This window comes from Triticum urartu, chromosome 6A, assembly GCF_056163025.1.
Source record: "Triticum urartu cultivar PI428250 chromosome 6A, HENAU_Tu73, whole genome shotgun sequence".
Classification (NCBI taxonomy): Eukaryota; Viridiplantae; Streptophyta; class Magnoliopsida; order Poales; family Poaceae; genus Triticum; species Triticum urartu.
The window spans coordinates 522,717,989-522,741,562 of record NC_141878.1 but is presented as its reverse complement, the minus strand read 5'-3'; positions in this window follow the sequence as shown (position 1 = coordinate 522,741,562).

Here is a 23,574-nt window from a genome sequence, read left to right as displayed (position 1 = left end):
GGTAAAGATTTGATGGATTATGGAACAAAGAGTGGCAAGAGCCTAAGATTGGGGATTCCCTTGGCACCCCAAGGTTAAATCCAAGGACACAAAAAAGCCTAAGCTTGGGGATGACCCGAAAGGCATCCCCTCTTTCGTCTTCGTCTATCAGTAACTTTACTTGGAGCTATATTTTTATTCACCACATGATATGTGTTTTGCTTGGAGCGTCTTGTATGATTTGAGTCTTTGCTTTCTAGTTTACCACAATCATCCTTGCTGTACACACCTTTTGAGAGAGACTCACATGAATTGAAATTTATTAGAATAATCTATGTGCTTCACTTATATCTTTTGAGCTATATAGTTTTTCCTCTAGTACTTCACTTATATCTTTTAGAGCACGGTGGTGGATTTGTTTTATAGAAACTATTGTTCTCTCATGCTTCACTTATATTATTTTGAGGGTCCTTTAGAACAACATGGCAATAATAAAAACTTTCATATAAGTGCATTGAATATAATGAGAAGTTTGATACTTGATAATTCTTTTGAGATATGGAGATGGTGATATGAGAGTCATGCTAGTTGAGTAGTTGTGAATTTGAGAAATACTTGTGTTGAAGTTTTTGATTCCCGTAGCATGCACGTATGGTGAACCGTTATGTGATGAAGTTGGAGCATGATTTATTTATTGATTGTCTTCCTTATGAGTGGCGGCCGGGGACGAGCGATGGTCTTTTCCTATCAATCTATCCCCCTAGGAGCATGCGCGTAATACTTTATTTCGATAACTAATAGATTTTTGCAATAAGTATGTGAGTTCTCTATGACAAGTCCATGGATTATAGGCACTCTCACCCTTCCACCACTGCTAGCCTCTCTAGTATCGCGCAACTTTCGCCGGTACCATAAACCCACCATATACCGTCCTGAAAACAGCCACTATACCTACCTATTATGGCATTTCCATAGCCATTCCGAGATATATTGCCATGCAACTTTCCACCATTCCGTTATTATGACACGCTTCATCATTGTCATATTGCTTGCATGATCATGTAGTTGACATCGTATTTGTGGCAAAGCCGCCGTTCATAATTCTTTCATACATGTCACTCATGCATCATTGCACATCCCGGTACACCGCTGGAGGCATTCACATAGAGTCATATTTTGTTATAAGTATTGAGTTGTAATTCTTGAGTTATAAGTAAATAAAGTGTGATCATCATCATTATTAGAGCATTGTCCCAAGTGATGAAAGGATGGTGGAGACTATCATTCCCCCACAAGTCGGGATGAGATTCCGGACGAAAAATAAAAAAGAAAAGAAAAAAGAGGCAAAAAAAGAAAAGAAAGAATGCCCAAATTAAAAAATGAGAGAAAAAGAGAGAAGGGACAATGTTACTATCCTTTTCCACACTTGTGCTTCAAAGTAGCACCATGTTCTTCATATAGAGAGTCTCCTATGATATCACTTTCATATACTAGTGGGAATTTTTCATTATAGAACTTGGCTTGTATATTCCAATGATGGGCTTCCTCAAAATTCCATAGGTCTTCGTGAGCAACCAAGTTGGATGCACACCCACTTAGTTTCTTTTCTTGAGATTTCATATACTTATAGCTCTAGTGCATCCGTTGCATGGCAATCCCTACTCACTCACATTGATAACTATTAAGGGAATCTCCATAGCCTGTTGATACGCCTAGTTGATGTGAGACTATCTTCTCCTTTTTGTCTTCTCCACAACCACCATTCTATTCCACCATAGTGCTATATCCATGGCTCACGCTCATATATTGCATGAATATAGAAAAAGTTTGAGAACATCAAAAGTATGAAACAATTGCTTGGCTTGTCATCGGGGTTGTGCATGATTTAAATATTTTGTGTGGTGAAGATAGAGCATAGCCAGACTATATGATTTTGTAGGGATAACTTTCTTTGGCCATGTTATTTTGAGAAGACATAATTGCTTAGTTAGTATACTTGAAGTACTATTATTTTTATGTCAATATTAACTTTTATCTTGAATCTTTCGGATCTGAACATTCATGCCACAATAAAGAAAAATTCCATTGAGAATTATGTTAGAAAGCATTCCACATCAAAAATTCTTGTTTTATCATTTACCTACTCAAGGACGAGCAGGAATTAAGCTTGGGGATGCTTGATACTGTTGGGTACGTAGTAATTTCAAAAAAATTCCTACGCACACGCAAGATCATGGTGATGCATAGCAATGAGAGGGGAGAGTGTTGTCCACGTACCCTCTTAGACCGAAAGCGGAAGCGTTAGCACAACGCGGTTGATGTAGTCGTACGTCTTCACGATCCAACCGATCAAGTACCGAACGTACGGCACCTCCGAGTTCAGCACACCTTCAGCCCGATGACGTCCCTCGAACTCCGATTCAGCCGAGTGTTGAGGGAGAGTTTCGTCAGCACGACGGCGTGGTGACAATGTTGATGTTCTACCGACGCAGGGCTTCGCCTAAGCACCGCTATAGTATTATCGAGGTGGACTATGGTGGAGGGGGGCACCGCACACGGCTAAGAGATCAATGATCAATTGTTGTGTCTATGGGGTGCCCCCTGCCCCCGTATATAAAGGGGGGGTGCGGCCGACCATAGGAGGAGGCGCGCCGGAGGAGTCCTACTCCCACCGGGAGTAGGACCCCCTCCTTTTTCTTAGTTGGATTAGGACTTGGGGGGGAAGGAAGAGAGAGGGGAAAGGAAAGGGGGGCGCCGTCCCCCTCCTTGTCCAATTCGGACTTGGGGGGGAGGGGCGTGCGGCTGCCCCTTGGCCGCCTCTCCACTTCCTCCACTTGGGCCCATAAGGCCCAATAGCCTCCGGGGGGTTCCGGTAACCCCTCCGGTACTCCGGTAAAATCACTATTTCACCCGGAACACTTCCGATATCCAAACATAGGCTTCCAATATATCAATCTTCATGTCTCGACCATTTCGAGACTCCTCGTCATGTCCGTGATCACATCCGGGACTCCGAACAACCTTCGGTACATCAAAACACATAAACTCATAATAAAACTATCATCGTAACATTAAGCGTGCGGACCCTACGGGTTTGAGAACTATGTAGACATGACCGAGACACATCTCCGGTCAATAACCAATAGCGGAACCTGGATGCTCATATTGGCTCCTACATATTCTACGAAGATCTTTATTGGTCAGACCGCATAACAACATATGTTGTTCCCTTTGTCATCGGTATGTTACTTGCCCGAGATTCGATCATCGGTATCATCATACCTAGTTCAATCTCGTTACCAGCAAGTCTCTTTACTCGTTTTGTAATACGTCATCCCACAACTAACTCATTAGTTGCAATGCTTGCAAGGCTTAAGTGATGTGCATTACCGAGAGGGCCCAGAGATACCTCTCCGACAATCGGAGTGACAAATCCTAATCTCGAAATACGCCAACCCAACAAGTACCTTCGGAGACACCTGTAGAGCACCTTTATAATCACCCAGTTACGTTGTGATGTTTGGTAGCACACGAAGTGTTCCTCCGGTAAACGGGAGTTGCATAATCTCATAGTCATAGGAACATGTATAAGTCATGAAGAAAGCAATAGCAACATACTAAACGATCGTGTGCTAAGCTAACGGAATGGGTCATGTCAATCACATCATTCTCCTAATGATGCGATCCTGTTAATCAAATGACAACTCATTTTCTATGGTTAGGAAACATAACCATCTTCGATTAACGAGCTAGTCAAGTAGAGGCATACTAGTGACACTCTGTTTGTGTATATATTCACACATGTATTATGTTTCTTGTTAATACAATTCTAGCATGAATAATAAACATTTATCATGATATAAGGAAATAAATAATAACTTTATTATTGCCTCTAGGGCATATTTCCTTCAGTCTCCCACTTGCACTAGAGTCAATAATCTAGATTACACCGTAATGATTCTAACACCCATGGAGCTTTGGTGATGATCATGTTTTGCTCGTGGAAGTGGCTTAGTCAACGGGTCTGCAACATTCAGATCCGTATGTATCTTGCAAATTTCTATGTCTCCCACCTAGACTAGATCCCGGATGGAATTGAAGCGTCTCTTGATGTGCTTGGTTCTCTTGAGAAATCTAGATTCCTTAGCTAAGGCAATTGCTCCAGTATTGTCACAAAAGATTTTCATTGGACCCCATGCACTAGGTATGACACCTAGATCGAATATGAACTCTTTCATCCAGACTCATTTGCTGCTTCCGAAGCAGCTATGTACTCCTCTTCACACGTAGATCCTACCACGACGCTTTGTTTAGAACTACACCAACTGACAGCTCCACCGTTCAATGTAAACACGTATCCGGTTTGCGATTTAGAATCGTCCGAATCAGTGTCAAAGCTTGCATCAACGTAACCATTTATGATGAGCTCTTTGTCACCTCCATAAACGAGAAATATATCCTTAGTCCTTTTCAGGTACTTCAGGATGTTCTTGACCGCTGTCCAGTGATCCACTCCTGGATTGCTTTGGTACCTCCCTGCTAGACTTATAGCAAGGCACACATCAAGTCTGGTACACAGCATTGCATACATGATAGAGCCTATGGCTGAAGCATAGGGAACATCTTTCATTTTCTCTCTATCTTCTGCAGTGGTCGGGCATTGAGTCTTACTCAACTTCACACCTTCTAACACAGGCAAGAACCCTTTCTTTGCTTGATCCATTTTGAACTTCTTCAAAACTTTGTCAAGGTATGTGCTTTGTGAAAGTCCAATTAAGCGTCTTGATCTATCTCTATAGATCTTAATGCCCAATATATAAGCAGCTTCACCGAGGTCTTTCATTGAAAAAACTCTTATTCAAGTATCCCTTTATGCTATCCAGAAATTCTATATCATTTCCAATCAGCAATATGTCATCCGCATATAATATCAGAAATGCTACAAAGCTCCCACTCACTTTCTTGTAAATACAGGCTTCTCCAAAAGTCCGTATAAAACCAAATGCTTTGATCACACTATCAAAGCGTTTATTCCAACTCCGAGAGGCTTGCACCAATCCATAAATGGATCGTTGGAGCTTGCACACTTTGTTAGCTCCCTTTGGATCGACAAAACCTTCCGGTTGCATCATATACAACTCTTCTTCCAGAAATCCATTCAAGAATGCAGTTTTGACATCCATCTACCATATTTCATAATCATAAAACACGGCAATTGCTAACATGATTCGGACAGACTTAAGCATCGCTACGGGTGAGAAGGTCTCATCGTAGTTAATCCCTTGAACTTGTTGAAAACCTTTTGCAACAAGTCGAGCTTTGTAGATAGTAACATTACCGTCAGCGTCAGTCTTCTTCTTGAAGATCCATTTATTCTCAATTGCTCGCCAATCATCGGGCAAGTCAACCAAAGTCCACACTTTGTTCTCATACATGGATCCCATCTCAGATTTCATGGCTTCAAGCCATTTTGCGGAATCTGGGCTCACTGATGAAGCTATGTACCTAGGGTAGGGGCATGGACCTGTCCTAAGTACCCTATCCAAGGACATCCCTAGAAGAAGTCACCTTTCAATCGACTTGGAGGTATCCCACTCGACGGATTCAAGACACTCGACCACGAAGCAATCACTCGACCAAGATCCAACCACTCGACTGCCAGGAGATCTAAAGTCACCCTGCACGCAAACGGTCGGTCATTAAGTAGCTTTTATGATCATCATACCACTTTATTAGGGGCGTTACCAGTAACCCCCAGTCTTAATGTACTTTAAACCCTGCATTACTGAGGGCTGGAGGGGCCTAGCGAACTCTATATAAGCCACCCCCTCCTCAGTATCAAGGGTTCGCACCCCTGTTATTCATACACACATAATTCAGTCGACCGCCTCCGGGCACCGAGACGTAGGGCTGTTACTTCCTCCGAGAAGGGCCTGAACTCGTAATCCTCGTGTGCTTACAACTCCTCCATAGCTAAGATCTAGCCTCTCCATACATACCCCCCTACATCACTGTCAGAGTTAGAACCACGACAGTTGGCGCCCACCGTGGGGCTAGGAGTCTTAGCGCCTAGTTGGAGAAGTTGCGATTTTTTCCGATCTCCTTGATCATGGTTTCGGGCGGAGCTTTGGTGGAGGGCCGCGAGATCCGTCTCGGCGCGCTCACGTTCATCGCCGACGACTCCGCTAGGCTTCAGGAGGCTCCACTCAACGTCGACGCGCTCCTCGTCCGCGGGGCGACGCACTTTCACGCATGCGTCCGTGGTGTCCTCCTGCGGCAGCCGTCGACCCAGTATCGGTCAGCTCCTGTGGCATCTCCCTGCCCTGTTTCTCGCCGGCGCAAGCGCTCCGATCGGTCGAGGCTTCAGAGGTGGGTGAGGCATGCGGTGGCCTGCCAGTCGGCCACCCCACAAGTTGCGGCAATTGAGCCCAACGAATCCCTTTATGGCCTGTTCGACTGGCTCCGCAGAGACCGCATCCGAATCCGACAGCAGTGACCCAGCTGCAGAGGTTCTGGTGATCGATGGGCCACACAGTCCTCCCGGTTTCCCCCACGCTGACGGAGGCGCGGATGGGGGCGACCCGTCGCGTCCTCACGAGGAGTATCTCCCCAAGCCTCTCACGTCGTTGCAGCGGGAGGAGCTTCGCCGCCGGAACATGGATGCACTCCACACTCCTATCGTTGGAGAAACCCCCGAGGCCCAAGCCTTGGAGGACGCGCGCTTGGCTAACTTGGCCGAGCGCACTCGACTAGAGAATCTCCAGCGAATGCTCAACGAGCGAGCGCGTCAACAGGCTCCAGAATCCAGTCGACGTCAACTCTTTCCCCCCCGCAGGTATATCGTACTCCGATTTAGAATTTGGCGGCTGCGGCCCATATAGCAGAGTCGATTCAGCCCTCCCAGTCAGAGGCTGGCAGAGGCTTGTTGCAAATCAGAGTGTTGCTCCGGGCAGCGGGAGACCAGAATTCCGCTGTTTCTCAGTCGCGGAACAGGATCCACAGTCGATCTGTTGCAGCGGATACAGTCCAGTCGGCTGACAGCCCAAGATCGCCTCCGAGGCGTGAGGGACGTGGAGACCGGCGTAATCAGTACAGAAGGAATGAGCAGTATGATCACCGATTCGATCGTGATGATCGACGTCGAGTGCCAACCCCTCCCCCGAGGAGTGGATCATATGTGCCTCGACAGCAGGTTGACAGACGCCCTCATAGTGTTGGGCGGAGAATTCCAGTCGACCCCAGGGAACAAGGCTTTGATGCGAGATCCATTCTCGTTCAAGGTTTGGTCGACAAGAATAGAGATCACCGAGAAGGCCACGACAGAGATGCGCCTACCAGTAGCAGAGTACATGTTTCAGGGCCGGAGTGTTTCAGTCGAGCCATCAGAGCCACTGTAATTCCTCCCAACTTCAGGTTAGCGACTGGAGTTAATAAGTTCACTGGTGAGTCCAAGCCCGATACTTGGCTCGAAGATTACCGAGTGGCTGTCCAGATTGGCGGTGGGAATGATGAGGTAGCCATGAAGCACCTGCCTCTCATGTTAGAAGGCTCGTCCAGAGCGTGGCTGAATCAGTTAGCACCCAGCAGCATTTACACTTGGGAGGATCTCTCCCGAGTGTTTGTCACCACATTTGAAGGAACATGCAAGCGATCTGCAGGCCTTATGGAATTGCGGTCTTGCGTGCAGAAACCGAATGAAACTCTGAGGGATTACATCCAGATGTGGATCACATTGCATCACATAGTTGAAAATGTACCAGATCATCAAGCAGTTTGTGCCTTTAAAGAAGGCGTTAAGTACAGAGAATTGAATTGAAGTTCGGTCGAACCGGAGAGATGTCTCTGAATCGGATGATGGAGATTGCCACCAAATACGCTAATGGTGAAGATGAGGATCGACTCCGGAGTGGCAAGCATAAAGCAGTCGCCCAGGAAACCGGAGGAAATTCCAATCGGAAACAGAAGCGGAAAGCCGAGCCAGCCGCTCCTGGGGAGGCCCTGGCCGTAACCCAGGGAAAATTTAAGGGAAAACCCAAAGGAACTTGGAACCCCAAGAAAGTTAAAGACCAAGATGGAAATGATGTTTTGGATCTACCATGTCACATCCACACCAAGAAAGATGAAGAGGGTAAACTCATTTACCCAAAGCATACCACTCGGCAGTGTCGGCTTCTGATCTAGCAGTTTCAGGGCAAGCAGTCCAAAGATAAGGAAAAGGAGTCAGACAAAGTTGAGGACAAGGAAGATAGTGATGATGGGTACCCCCAGGTCAATTCCACCCTAATGATTTTTGCTGATGTTGAGAGCAAAAGTCGACTGAAGGTTATTAACCGTGAGGTAAATATGGTTGCTCCGGCAACACCCAATTATCTGAAGTGGTCCTAGACTGCCATCACATTCGACCAGTCTGATCACCCTACGCACATTGCCACCCCTGGGAGGCAAGCTCTGGTGGTCGATCCAATTGTCGAAGGCACTCGACTGACCAAAGTCCTGATGGATGGAGGCAGCGGTTTGAACATACTGTATGGAGAAACATTGAAAGGGATGGGCATTCCGATGTCTAGGCTCAGTACCAGTAACATGATTTTCCATGGAGTCATTCCTGGGAAGAAAGCCGAGTCACTCGGCCAAATTGCTCTTGATGTGGCTTTCGGTGATTCCAAGAATTACCGCAAGGAAAAGTTGACATTCGAAGTTGTGGATTTCCAAAGTGCTTATCACGCCATTTTGGGCAGGCTAGCTTATGCACGCTTCATGGCTCGACCATGTTATGTGTATCTCAAATTGAAGATGCCTGGTCCCAAAGGTGTGATCACTGTTACAGGCAACCGGAAGAAAGCAGAAGAGTGTTTTCAGAAAGGCTTAAAGATTGCCGATGCTCAGATGGCAGTGGTCGAGCTGCAAGAGTATCAGAAGACTGCAGATCCGAGTGAGTTGCTACGAGCTAAGAAGCCTGCTTCAGAATTAGCTTTTCAGTCGTCCGGTGAAACGAAGGCAGTTCACATTCACCCGACTGATCCAAATGCTGCTCTGACTCACATATCAACGACGCTCGACTCCAAATAGGAAGAAGCGCTCGTCCAGTTCCTCCGTGAGAACTGGGACATCTTCGCATGGAAGCCTGCTGACATGCCTGGAGTTCCCAGGGGGCTAGCTGAGCACCATCTACGAGTCGACCCAAAATTTAAACCTGTGAAAGAACATCTTCGACGGTCCGCTGTCCAGAAGAGGAAGGCCATTGGCGAGGAGGTGGCTCGGCTCTTAGCAGCGGAGTTCATCCGAGAAATTTACCACCCCGAGTGGCTCGCCAATGTTGTCATGGTCCCCAAGAAGGACAAGTCACTTCGCATGTGCATTGATTTCAAGCATATCAATCGGGCCTGCCCGAAAGATCATTTTCCTCTCCCCCGCATCGACCAGATAGTCGACTCGACTGCGGGATGTGAGCGTTTGTCTTTTCTAGATGCCTATTCCGGGTACCATCAGATCCGTCTATACGGGCCCGACGAGATCAAAACAGCTTTCATCACTCCATTCGGGTGCTTCTGTTATGTCACCATGCCGTTCGGCCTCAAGAATGTCGGAGCCACGTTCATGAGGATGATTCAGAAGTGTTTGCTCACTCAAATCAGTCGGAATGTGGAGGAATACATGGATGATATTGTGGTTAAGTCACGGAAGGGTTCCGACCTGCTGACTGACCTTGCCGAAACCTTTGCCAACCTCAGGAGGTATGATATCAAGCTCAATCCGTCAAAGTGCACATTCGGAGTTCCAGGTGGGAAGTTACTCGGTTTTCTCGTTTCCGAACGGGGAATCGACGCCAATCCTGAAAAAATTGGTACTATACTCTGGATGGAACGTCCTGTGCGTGTGCATGACGTCCAGAAGCTTACAGGATGCTTGGCCGCTTTAAGTCGATTCATCTCTCGCCTCGGTGAAAAGGCATTGCATCTTTACCGACTGATGAATAAGTCCGACAAGTTCGAGTGGACTCCAGAAGCTGATGCAGCATTTACAGAGCTCAAAGCTCTGCTCTCCACCCAGCCGGTGCTTGCTGCCCCAATCAGCAAGGAGCCTTTGCTGCTTTACATGGCAGCCACAGGACAAGGTGTCAGTATAGTACTTACGGTCGAGCGGGAAGAAGAAGGAAAGGCCTTCAAAGTTCAGCGCCCGATATATTATGTTTCTGAAGTTTTGACTCCTTCAAAGCAAAGATATCCTCATTACATGAAGCTTGTATATGGGATTTATATGACCACGAAGAAGGTTGCACATTACTTCTCTGATCATTCCATTACAGTCGTCAGCGACGCTCCACTATCAGAGATTTTGCACAACAGAGATGCAACTAGTCAAGTGGCCAAATGGGCGATTGAACTTCTTCCCCTAGATATCAAGTTTGAGGCAAAGAAAGCTATCAAGTCCCAAGAAATTGCAGATTTCGTCGCCGAGTGGATTAACAGCAACTTCTGACTCAAGTTCACTCGGAGCACTGGACCATGTTCTTCGATGGATCTAAGATGATGAATGGTTCCGGTGCTGGGGTAGTATTGGTTTCCCCCAGAGGAGATAAGCTCAGATATGTTCTCCAGATTCACTTCGATTCCTCCAATAACGAAGCAGAATATGAAGCACTTTTGTATGGGTTGCGCATGGCCATTTCACTCGGCGTTCATCGCCTCATGGTCTATGGCGACTCAGATTTGGTGGTTAATCAGGTGATGAAGGAGTGGGACGTCAGAAGTCCAGCTATGACTGGTTATTGCAATGCAGTGAGAAAGTTAGAGAAGAAATTCGAGGGGTTAGAGCTTCATCACATCCCTCGACTGAAAAATCAAGCGGCTGATGATTTGGCAAAGATAGGCTCCAAGAGAGAAGCCATCCCCAGCAATGTGTTTTTGGAACACATCCACTCGCCATTAGTCCAAGAAGATCCTTTTACAGATGAAGCCCCGCAGCCAAAGAGTGCCACAGATCCGACTGAAGTTGAAATTCCGGCAGTGGTCGACCTAATCATGGAAGTTTTGGCAATCACCCCCGACTGGACGATACCATACATCGCGTATATCCTGAGAAAGGAACTCCCGGAGGACGAAGAAGAGGCTCGACAGATCGTCCGTCGATCCAAGGCCTTTACAGTCATAAAGGGACAGTTGTATAGAGAAAGCGCGACTGGAGTCGGTCAGAAGTGTATAACACCAGAAGAAGGTCAGGTAATCCTTGATGATATCCACTTGGGTACCTGTGGTCATCATGCGTCCTCTCGGACCATTGTGGCTAAAGCATACCGGGCGGGATTTTACTGGACAAGAGCGAATGAAATGGCAAAAGAGATAGTCGACAAGTGTGAAGGGTGCCAGTTCTACTCCAACATGTCACACAAGCCTGCATCAGCCCTGAAGACCATTCCACTCGTCTGGCCCTTCGCTGTTTGGGGACTCGACATGGTTGGCCCATTGAGAACAGGCAGGAGCGGTTTCACACATGTGCTTGTGGCAGTCGACAAGTTTACCAAATGGATTGAAGCTAAGCCTATCAAGAATCTTTATGCTTGCACTGCTCTCAGTTTCGTCAGGGAGTTAACATTCAGATATGGAGTCCCGCATAGCATCATCACCGACAATGGGTCAAACTTTGATTCAGACAAGTTCAGAGCTTTTTGCGCCTCTCAAGGCACCCGAGTCGACTATGCATCGGTCGCCCACCCCTAGTCGAATGGACAAGCAGAAAGGGCAAATGGTCTGATTCTCAAAGGACTAAAGCCTCGGCTGATGCGTGATCTCAAGCACGCAGCATGCGCTTGGGTCGACGAGCTTCCGTCAGTTCTGTGGGGATTGAGGACCAACCCGAATCGGTCGACTGGAAGACCTCCGTTCTTTTTGGTTTACGGAGTGGAAGCAGTCCTGCCGAGTGATCTACTTCACAATGCACCCCAAGTCGAGCTTTATACCGAAGATGAAGCAGAACAAGCCCGGCAAGACGCAGTCGACCTCCTGGAAGAAGAAAGAGAAATGGCTATGATCCGATCGACCATTTATCAGCAAGACTTGCGTCGATTCCATGCCAGAAATGTGAAGAGTCGAGCCTTCCAAGAAGGAGATTTGGTCCTCTGAATGGATCAACAGAAACCACACAAGCTCGCTCCTACTTGGGAAGGTCCCTTCATCGTCACCAGAGTCCTCCACAATGGAGCGTATCACCTTTACAATCTCGATCGCCAGATCGATGAGCCACGAGCTTGGAATGCGGAACTGCTCGGCCCCTTTTACACTTGAATTCTCACTCGAATGAGATGTTATAAGAAAAACTTCTGTAGTCTATTTATCAAAGACAAGAGTGTTACAATTTTTCCTATAATTGTTGTCGCCTTTGTTTGCGTGTGAAATCCCCCAGTGGGTGGCTTAGCTGCGAATCCGTTTCGCCTAAGTTTGTAAAAAAATCCTACCGAGTGGTGAGCCAGACTGCCACTCGGAGGCTTAGCTGCAGCCCAGTGTTCGCCTAAGTTTGTAAAAAAAAATCCTACCGAGTGGTGAGCCAGACTCCCACTCGGAGGCTTAGCCGCAGCCCAGTGCTCACCTAAGTGTTTAAAAATCCTACCGAGTGGTGAGCCAGACTCCCACTCGGAGGCTTAGCTGCAGCCCAGTGCTCGCCTAAGTATTTAAAAATCCTACCGAGTGGTGAGCCAGACTCCCACTCGGAGGCTTAGCCGCAGCCCACTGCTCGCCTAAGTGTTTAAAAATCCTACCGAGTGGTGAGCCAGACTCCCACTTGGAGGCTTAGCTGCAGCCCAGTGCTCGCCTAAGTATTTAAAAATCCTACTGAGTGGTGAGCCAGACTCCCACTCGGAGGCTTAGCTGCAACCCAGTGCTTGCCTAAGTATTTAAAAATCCTACAGAGTGGTGAGCTAGACTCCCACTCGGAGGCTTAGCTGCAGCCCAGTGCTCGCCTAAGTGTTTAAAAATCCTACCGAGTGGAGAGCAAACCTCCCACTCGGAGGCTTAGCTGCAGTCCAGTACTCGCCTAAATTTGAAAAAATCCTACCGAGTGGAAAGCAGACCTCCCACTCGGAGGCTTAGCTGCAGTCCAGTACTCGCCTAAGTTTGAAAAAATCCTACCGAGTGGAGAGCAGACCTCCCACTCGGGGGCTTAGCTGCAGTCCAGTACTCGCCTAAGTTTGAAAAAATCCTACCTAGTGGAGAGCAGACCTCCCACTCGGGGGCTTAGCTGTAGTCCAGTACTCGCCTAAGTTTGAAAAAATCCTACCGAGTGGAGAGCAGACCTCCCACTCGGGGGCTTAGCTGCAGTCCAGTACTCGCCTAAGTTTTTAAAATCCTACCGAGTGGAGAGCAGACCTTCCACTCGGGGGCTTAGCTGCAGCCCAGTGCTCGCCTAAGTACGGAACACATCCCAATCCGCAAGGACGACGAGGTGCAAATCGACTGCTACCTTCTCCTTCGGAGCTGCACCACAAATACAAAGTTATTTCGAGTGAAGAACAAGTTCCACTCGACAGATAATTCATGAAGATATTCAACGATAAATCAAGTTCAAATAAGATCCAAAGGTCGTAGACCGCAGATCAAAGTACTCAAGCCTCCAGCTCGACAGAGTTTAATGGTTACAAAATCCACTCGGCATTCCGAGGCAAATTTAAAGTGAAGCATAAAAGTTTTTATTCCTCTGGCGGAGGACTGGAAGGGGCGACGAACTCGTCCATATCGATCCCGTCTGCAATGCGAGTGGCAGCAGCAATGAAAGTCTCCATGAAGTCTTGAAATTTGTGCTTCCTGGTATTGGCAACTTGGATGGCGGCCAACTTTTCTTCTCGCGCCTCCTTGCAGTGGACGCGGACTAGAGACAGAGCGACGTCAGCGCCACATCTAGCAGAAGATTTCTTCCATTCCGCCACTCGACCTGGGACTTCATTCAGTCGAGTCATCATGGACTCGAGGTCATTCTGAAGCGTCGTCCTAGGCCAGAGCAATGTGTCGATCCGCGACATCGCAACCTTCAACCGAGCAAGATAGTCAACAACGCCGGCAACACGAGATTCCAGTCGGAGCACGTTGATAGCAGCCTCATCCTTCACTGGAGAATTGATGGGGTCCAAGTCTGTCTCCACTCGACTGGTCTCCTCTTCGAAGTTCTGGCAGAATTATGTAAACACAATTCAAGGATAAGTCAGTGGCTCTATGCAGGTTTGGTAACTGCAAGTTAGTCGGGCCGGAGTAATTACCCTCGAGCATGACGAACAGCTTCTTGGCGAGTCCACCGAGATAAGCCTCCAAATCATTCCTCTTCCCCGCCAGTTCACTTGCCTTGTCATTCATAGCCATATTGCCATTCTTCAGACGGCTGACCTCTTGATTAGCCGCGTCGAGAGCAGTTTTCAGCCTGGAGTTTTCCTTTTCAAGAGTACCGACTGAAGCCAGTTTTTCTTCAGCAAGCTTCGTTTTGTTCAGGGCCTCCTTCTGCGCTTCGGCAAGGTCTTGATCCTTCTTCTTCAGAGCCTCCTCCATTTTGTCTGCGAAACAGCAAGTGAGATCAACATCGAGGACGGCCAGAAAGAAAGGACAGTCGACAAAAGCTCACCAGCCATACCTTTTGCTTCGTCCCTCGCCTTCTGCAAGTTCTCCTGAGCAAGCTTCAAGTCAAGGTTCAGCTGGATCTGTTTGTTCTCCAACTCAGTGTAGTGAGCCACAAGTTCGCAGGATTTCTGCAAAAAATCAATCGACAAACATCCAAGATAAGTTGCTTCTGAGTAACCAAGAGACAATGAGGGCGTTTCTAAGACTACAGCCGAATCAAAAACATTCGACAATAGTCTCGGGGACTACACCCAGTGGGTGCACTCAGCATGCCCCCACTGGTTCAACCAAAAAAAATCGACTGCCCGCAGTCGACCGTGTACAGTTCCATTCGACATGGCCTGACCAGACCGAGTGAAGAAGTTCAACTAAAGCAACACAATATAAAGACTATAGTCGACTGCCAGTAGTCCACCGTAGTCTCAGGGACTACACCCAGTGGGTGCACTTAGCGTGCCCCCACTCGTCAAAAAGATTAATAGACACACCCAGTGGGCGTACAGATATAAAGATCTCTGGAAAAGAGATTCTTCAGATAGCATACCCTAACAGAACAAGCGGTGAATCGACTGACCTGGACATTGCTCTGAAGAGCTGAACTCGCGTCATAAGCTGCTTGGCTGGCTTCCTGAACCACCTTCACTTGCTCCATCATGATCCCCGCCTGGCGTATAGCCTCTTTAGCGGCACCCACTTGGTCCTCAGGGACGTGGTGTGTGGCAAAAAGCGAAGGCGGATTTGCAGTCGACATCGAAGGCCGGACACTCGTCAGAGGTACAACGAAGGTCACAGAAGCCCGAGTGGTATCACCACCCTCCCGGACTACGGCCTCAGGCGCCGAAGTAGTTTGTGGGGTCTTGCCAGCCGGCGCCCTCCTGTTCCTTCGCGCCCTCAGCGGCACTTCGTCGTCATCATCAGGAGGTCAATGACATGAGGAGGAGCTACAAGAAAAATCCAATAGACCGGAATTATAAGAAATCGTCAGTCGACTAAAGGCAGAGCATCAGTAATCGTACCGGGGTTGGAGGTAACAGCGTCTTCCATCTCTTGATCATCGTCCTTGGCGGAGATCTCCGAGGTGGCAGCACTGCAAATTTCGAAAGTCAGTCAGCTTATTCAATAAGTCGACCAAGAGTCCGTCACGTTCAACAAAGGAAAACAAATTCTACTATTACCCAGAAATGGTGGGGACAGTCATCTTCATCTTGGGCAGAGCCTTGGGTGCCTTGGATGGCGTTGCGCGCGGGTGCTTGGGAGCTTTTTCTGTCGGCACTGGAGATGAGGTCCGAGGGCGCTTCGACGACTGCCCAACAAGGTCAGTCGCCTTACCACGTTCCCGCGCAGGGTCGTGTGTAAGCTTGGATCGCCGTTCCGAGCGGGGAGGTTCGACTTCTTCCTCCTCCTCTTCACTGGAGTCGTCATCGTCATCCCCCTCTCCTTCGCCGTCAAATTCCCACTCTTCTCTCTCATCTCCACTTTCGCCTCCGCTCGCCTCTCCTTCCTCAGCCTGCTCCTGTGCGCCATTGGGTGTCGGGTACATCTCAGTAATGGCCTAGAGGACAGCAAACAAGACAAAAGTCAATCGACTGATCCAAAGAGAACAAATAAAGAAAGCAAGATCACAGTCGGAAACGCAAGGTCAGACCTTGTCCACTTCGTATGTTTGGTCGAGTGGAGGAATCCTCCTAGCTCCTCGGGGGTTGTCCTTGTTCCCTGTGATACTCGTCAGCCACCCTTCCAACATCTCGTCAGTGACCTCCTCTGGGTGAATCCGAGTGGTGTCTTCGAGACCCGAGTATAGCCACATCGGGTGGTCGCGAGCCTGAAGCGGTTGGATGCGCCTCCGAAGGAAGACTTCCAACAAGTCCATGCCAGTCACACCCTCGCGGACAAGCTGAACCACTCGACCGACCAGCACCTTGACTTGCACCTTTTCCTCTGGCGTCACTTTTAGAGAGGCAGGTTTTTGCGCTCGATTCAGAGAAAAAGGGGGAAGCCCAGTCGACTGTCCTGGGGTCACCTGGTCTTTACAGTAAAACCAAGTCGACTGCCACCCGTGGACTGACCCGGGAAAAGTGATAGATGGAAAGGAACTTTTTCCCCTCATCTGGATCGCCAGGCCCCCGCACAGCTGGATCACCTGTGTCCGTTCGTCACTCGACTTGGCCTTCTTGACTGACTGAGAGCGGCAAGTGAAGATGTGCTTGAAGAGTCCCCAGTGGGGGCGGCAACCCAAGAAGTTTTCACACAAGGAAATGAAAGCAGCAAGATACACAATAGAATTGGGAGTAAAGTGATGGAGCTGCGCTCTGAAGAAGTTCAAGAAGCTCCGGAAAAAGGATGAGGAGGCAGAGAGAATCCGTGATCGATATGGGTGGTGAGGAGGACGCACTCACCATCAAGAGGCTGGGGTTCGACTTCTTTCCCCGGGAGACGCGCAGATTCGTGGGGAATGAATCCCCCCTCGACCAGATCATCGAGATCATCCTGCCGAATCGCCGACGGCATCCAGTTGCCCTGGATCCAATCCTTGGGCAGAGCAGTCCTCGAGGAAGATCCGCCCCGAGCGGACTTCTTCCCCTTCCCCTGCACTACCGCCTTCTTCGCGTGCTCCAGAGCCGACGTCTTCTCCTTCACCATCGTCACCGGCGAAGCTCGAACAGACCTACGGCACCAAGGTGAGAGCGGAGGTGGCGGTGGATCTTGTGAAGGAAGGGGGAAAAGTGAAGGCGCACTGTTCGGGGGTCCCGAGCCGGCAGCTTATAAGAGGTCGCTTCCGAGTGGCTGACTGGTAGGCCCAGGAAATCCCGTCAAATCCCGCGACAGGCACATGCGCGGTACGTGGCGAAAAAGGTGGCGCGGGGATCATGGAGCTTCCGTCCTATCCCATCCGATTACTGCGGCCGCCCCCGTCCCGCGCGCTTCCTGAAATTCAAATCCCGCAAAATCCGCGGGCCGCAGAACAACTCGTCAAACAGAAGATCCCTTTCACACCGTCACTCGGAACTTCACCAGTAAAGAAATTCACTCGACAAGAGGCCAAGAATGGATCAAGGCGACTGAAAGAACTTGACGACGTCATCCGTGACAATTGATCCAAAACAAGACGTTCATATAACATGAAGAACCAGTCGGAAAGATCCCCAACTCCTTCCCCACTCGAACCTCGATCCATTCGGGGGCTAATGATGAAGCTATGTACCTAGGGTAGGGGCATGGACCTGTCCTAAGTACCCTACCCAAGGACATCCCTAGAATAAGTCACCTTTCAATCGACTTGGAGGTATCCCACTCGACGGATTCAAGACACTCGACCACGAAGCAATCACTCGACCAAGATCCAACCACTCGACTGCCAGGAGATCTAAATTCACCCTGCACGCAAACGGTCGGTCATTAAGTAGCTTTTATGGTCATCATAGCACTTTATTAGGGGCGTTACCAGTAACCCCCAGTCTTAATGTACTTTAAACCCTGCATTACTGAGGGCTGGAGGGGCCTGGCGAACTCTATATAAGCCACCCCCTCCTCAGTATCAAGGGTTCGCACCCCTGTTATTCATACACACATAATTCAGTTGACCGCCTCCGGGCACCGAGACGTAGGGCTGTTACTTCCTCCGAGAAGGGCCTGAACTCGTAATCCTCGTGTGCTTACAACTCCTCCATAGCTAAGATCTAGCCTCTCCATACATACCCCCCTACATCACTGTTAGAGTTAGAACCACGACACTCACCATCGCTTCTTCATAGTTCATAGGTTCATCATGATCTAGTAGCATGACTTCCAGAACAGGATTACCGTACCACTCTGGTGCGGATCTTACTCTGGTTGATCTACGAGGTTCAGTAGCAACTTGATCTGAAGTTCCATGATCATCATCATTAACTTCCTCACTATTTGGTGTAGGTGTCACAGAAACCAGTTTCTGTGATGAACTACTTTCCAATAAGGGAGCAGGTACAGTTACCTCATCAAGTTCTACTTTCCTCCCACTCACTTCTTTCGAGAGAAACTCCTTCTCTAGAAAGGATCCATTCTTAGCAACGAATGTCTTGCCTTCGGATCTGTGATAGAAGGTGTACCCAACAGTCTCCTTTGGGTATCCTATGAAGACACATTTCTCCGATTTGGGTTCGAGCTTATCAGGTTGAAGTTTTTTCACATAAGCATCGCAACCCCAAACTTTAAGAAATGACAACTTTGGTTTCTTGCCAAACCGAAATTCATAAGGCGTCGTCTCAACGGATTTTGATGGTGCCCTATTTAACGTGAATGCGGCCGTCTCTAAAGCATAACCCCAAAACGATAGCGGTAAATCTGTAAGAGACATCATAGATCGCACCATATCAAGTAAAGTGCGATTACGACGTTCGGACACACCATTACGCTGTGGTCTTCCGGGTGGCGTGAGTTGCGAAACTATTCCGCATTGTTTCAAATGTAGACCAAACTCGTAACTCAAATATTCTCCTCCATGATCAGATCGTAGAAACTTTATTTTCTCGTTACGATGATTTTCAACTTCACTCTAAAATTCTTTGAACTTTTCAAATGTTTCAGATTTATGCTTCATCAAGTAGATATACCCATATCTGCTTAAATGATCTGTGAAGGTGAGAAAATAACGATATCCGCCATGAGCCTCAACATTCATCGGACCATATACATCTGTATGTATGATTTCCAACAAATCTATTGCTCTCTCCATAGTATCGGAGAACGGCGTTTTAGCCATCTTGCCCATGAGGCACGGTTCGCAAGTACCAAGTGATTCATAATCAAGTGGTTCCAAAAGTCCATCAGTATGGAGTTTCTTCATGCGCTTTACACCGATATGACCTAAACGGCAGTGCCATAAATAAGTTGCACTATCATTATCAACTCTGCATCTTTTGGTTTCAACCTTATGAATATGTGTATCACTACTATCGAGATTCATAAAAAATAGACCACTCTTCAAGGGTGCATGACCATAAAAGATATTACTTAAAGAAATAGAACAACCATTATTCTCTGATTTAAATGAATAACCGTCTCGCATCAAACAAGATCCAGATATAATGTTCATGCTCAACGCTGGCACCAAATAACAATTATTTAGGTCTAATACTAATCCCGAAGGTAGATGTAGAGGTAGCGTGCCGACCACGATCACATCGACTTTGGAACCATTTCCCACGCGCATCGTCACCTCGTCCTTTGCCAGTGTTCGCTTAATCCATAGTCCTTGTTTCGAGTTGCAAATATTAGCAACAGAACTAGTATCAAATACCTAGGTGCTACTGCGAGCTCTAGTAAGGTAAACATCAATAACATGTATATCACATATACCTTTGTTCACCTTGCCATCCTTCTTATCCGCCAAATACTTGGGGCAGTTCCGCTTCCAATGACCAGTCTGCTTGTAGTAGAAGCACTCAGTCTCAGGCTTAGGTCCAGACTTGGGTTTCTTCTCCTGAGCAGCAACTTGCTTGTTGTTCTTCTTGAAGTTCCCCTTCTTCTTTCCTTTACCCTTTTTCTTGAAACTGGTGGTCTTATTGACCATCAACACTTGATGCTCCTTCTTGATTTCTACCTCCGCAGCTTTTAGCATTGTGAAGAGCTCGGGAATTGTCTTATTCATCCTTTGCATATTATAGTTCATCACGAAGCTTTTGTAGCTTGGTGGCAGTGATTGAAGAACTCTGTCAATGACACTATCAACCGGAAGATTAACTCCCAGCTGAGTCAAGTGATTATGGTACCCAGACATTCTGAGTATGTGCTCACTAACAGAACTACTCTCCTCCATCTTGCAGCTGTAGAACTTATTGGAGACTTCATATCTCTCAATCCGGGCATTTGCTTGAAATATTAACTTCAACTCCTGGAACATCTCATATGCTCCATGACATTCAAAACGTCGTTGAAGTCCCGGTTCTAAGCCGTAAATCATGGCACACTGAACTATCGAGTAGTCATCAGCTTTGCTCTGCCAGGCGTTCTTAACGTGTGCAGTTGCATCAGCAGCAGGCCTAGCACTCAGTGGTGCTTCCAGGACGTAATTTTTCTGAGCAGCAATGAGGATAAACCTCAAGTTACAGACCCAGTCCGTGTAATTGCTACCATCATCTTTCAACTTTGCTTTCTCAAGGAACGCATTAAAATTCAATGGAACAACAGCATGGGCCATCTATCTACAATCAAACATAGACAAGAAAGATACTATCAGGTAGTAAGTTCATGATAAATTTAAGTTCAATTAATCATATTACTTAAGAACTCCCACTTAGAAAGACATCCCTCTAATCTTCTAAGTGATCACGTGATCCAAATCAACTAAACCATAACCGTTCATCACGTGAAATGGAGTAGCTTTCAATGGTGAACATCACTATGTTGATCATATCTATGATTCACGCTCGACCTTTCGGTCTTAGTGTTCCGAGGCCATATCTGCATATGCTAGGCTCGTCAAGTTTAACCCGAGTATTCTGCGTGTGCAAAACTGGCTTGCACCCGTTGTAGATGGACGTAGAGCTTATCACACCCGATCATCACGTGGTGTCTGGGCACGACAAACTTTGGCAATGGTGCATACTCAGGGAGAACAATTTTATCTTGAAATTTAGTGAGAGATCATCTTATAATGCTACTGTCGGTGTCAAAACCGGCGGATCTCGGGTAGGGGGTCCCGAACTGTGCGTCTAGGCGGATGGTAACAGGAGGCAGGGGACATGATGTTTTACCCAGGTTCGGGCCCTCTTAATGGAGGTAAAACCCTATGTCCTGCTTGATTAATATTGATGATATGGGTAGTACAAGAGTAGATCTACCACGAGATCAAGGAGGCTAAACCCTAGAAGCTAGCCTATGGTATGATTGTTGTTCCTCCTACGGACTAAAACCCTCTAGTTCATATAGACACCGGAGAGGGCTAGGGTTACACAGAGTCGGTTACAATAGTAGGAGATCTACATATCCGTATCACCAAGCTTGCCTTCCACGCCAAGGAAAGTCCCTCCCGGACACGGGACGAAGTCTTTAATCTTGTATCTTCATAGTCCAGGAGTCCGGCCGAAGGTATAGTCCGGCTATCCAGACACCCCCTAATCCAGGACTCCCTCAGCAGCCCCTGAACCAGGCTTCAATGACGACGAGTCCGGCGCGCAGATTGTCTTCGGCATTGCAAGGCGGGTTCCTCCTCCAAGTACTTCATAGAAGATTTTGAACACATGGATAGTGTCCGGGTCTGCAAAATAAGTTTCCACATATTTCCATAGAGAGAATAATATTTACACAAATCTAATCTGCTGACGTATTCCGTAGCATGACATCACACCACGGCCAAGTCTTTATTCGAATCGTTTTACTGTCCCACCTTAGCGCATTTAGCGAGGCGGTTTCCTTGGCATGTCTTGTCAAAGCAGAGATCGTGTCTCCTTATTCCGGGATTCTCATCAATACGGGCGTGGGTAACCCAACCACGCCATTGATTACGGCGCTTGGGAGATAAGCGAGTTTTACCAGGCTGGTGGGGACGCATAGTCGCGTCCACCCATATAAGGGGATAAGGATCCACCTTTTCATCCACGCCTTCTTCCTCCTTTGCCTATCCATTTCCGCGCACTCGAGCTCCAGCGCCCAAGTCCGCACACCCCACCTCAACCTTCTCCAGCCATGTCCGGAGCGGGAGGCAAGTGGATGGCCTCCTCCGTCACGGAGGGACACATCAAAAAACTGAGGAAGGCCGGATACTTGTCTAATGACATTTCGCACCGGCTTCCCGAAGAGGGGCAACTCATCCCCACCCCTAGGCCCCATGAGAGGGTGGTGTTCCTCCCCCATTTCCTCCACGGACTAGGCTTCCCTCTCCACCCATTTGTCCGGGGGCTCATGTTCTACTATGGACTGGATTTCCACGATCTGGCCCCGAACTTTGTCCTCAACATCTCGGCGTTCATCGTCGTGTGCGAGGCTTTCTTCTGCATCCGCCCCCATTTTGGCCTATGGCTCAAGACTTTCAATGTCAAGCCGAAGGTGGTGCGCGGCACCCAGGCGGAGTGCGGAGGCGCCATGGTGGGCAAGATGCCCAACGTCCTATGGCTTGAGGGCTCCTTCATGGAGTCCCTAAAGGGGTGGCAATCGGGGTGGTTTTACATCACCGAGCCACGCGACCCTGAATGGGTCGCAGCCCCCGAGTTCCGATCCGGACCCCCTACGCGGCTCACCTCCTGGAAAGAGACGGGCCTGTCGTGGGGTAAAAAAGGAGAGCTGACCGGACTCCAAACATGCGTCCAAACCCTGGTGGACAAGAAGCTCAAACTTGTCAACGTAGTCTAGGTTATGCTCATCCGCCGGATCCTCCCGTGTCAACAACGGGCTTTCAAACTGTGGGAGTTCGACCCGGCGCAGCACCGAACTCTGAGCAGGCTCTTCAACACGACGTACGAAGATGCCTGGAAGGTGCTTTTCAAGGGCGCCGAGGCCCCCGCATCCACTACCGAGGATCGCGGATTCAGCTCGCAGCGTCACGCTAGTGCGTTAAGCTGTTTTTACCTTTTACAGGGTATTAGTTTTTCATAGTTTGACTCCATGCGGGATCTAAGCTCCATTACCTTTGACAGGATTGGCAGGAGACGTTCGGATAGGTCAACTGTCCGGCTCCTTTGCCCGAAGGCCCAGCGGACGCTCGCTTGGCGAAGCTGCTGGTTCCGGCACCCTATGTGGTGCCGGAGAAGAAGGCCACAGGGACTCGAAAGAGTGCCCGACGCCTGGAGGTGTCGGGTTCATCATCCGACGACTCCAAGACGCACTCCTCCCGTGAAGACGAGGAGGAGGAAGAAGAGACCTCTCCCCCTCCAGCGGGGGAAGGGAAGAAAAGGAAGGCCACCCCAACTGGGGAGGCCGAAGGGTCCAAGAAGGGGAAGACCCTTCCTCTGGACTACTCCACCAACGCCAACGACGGTGAAGAGGAGTGGCCGCACAGGGCCAAGCCCCTAGCGAGATCGTAAGTATT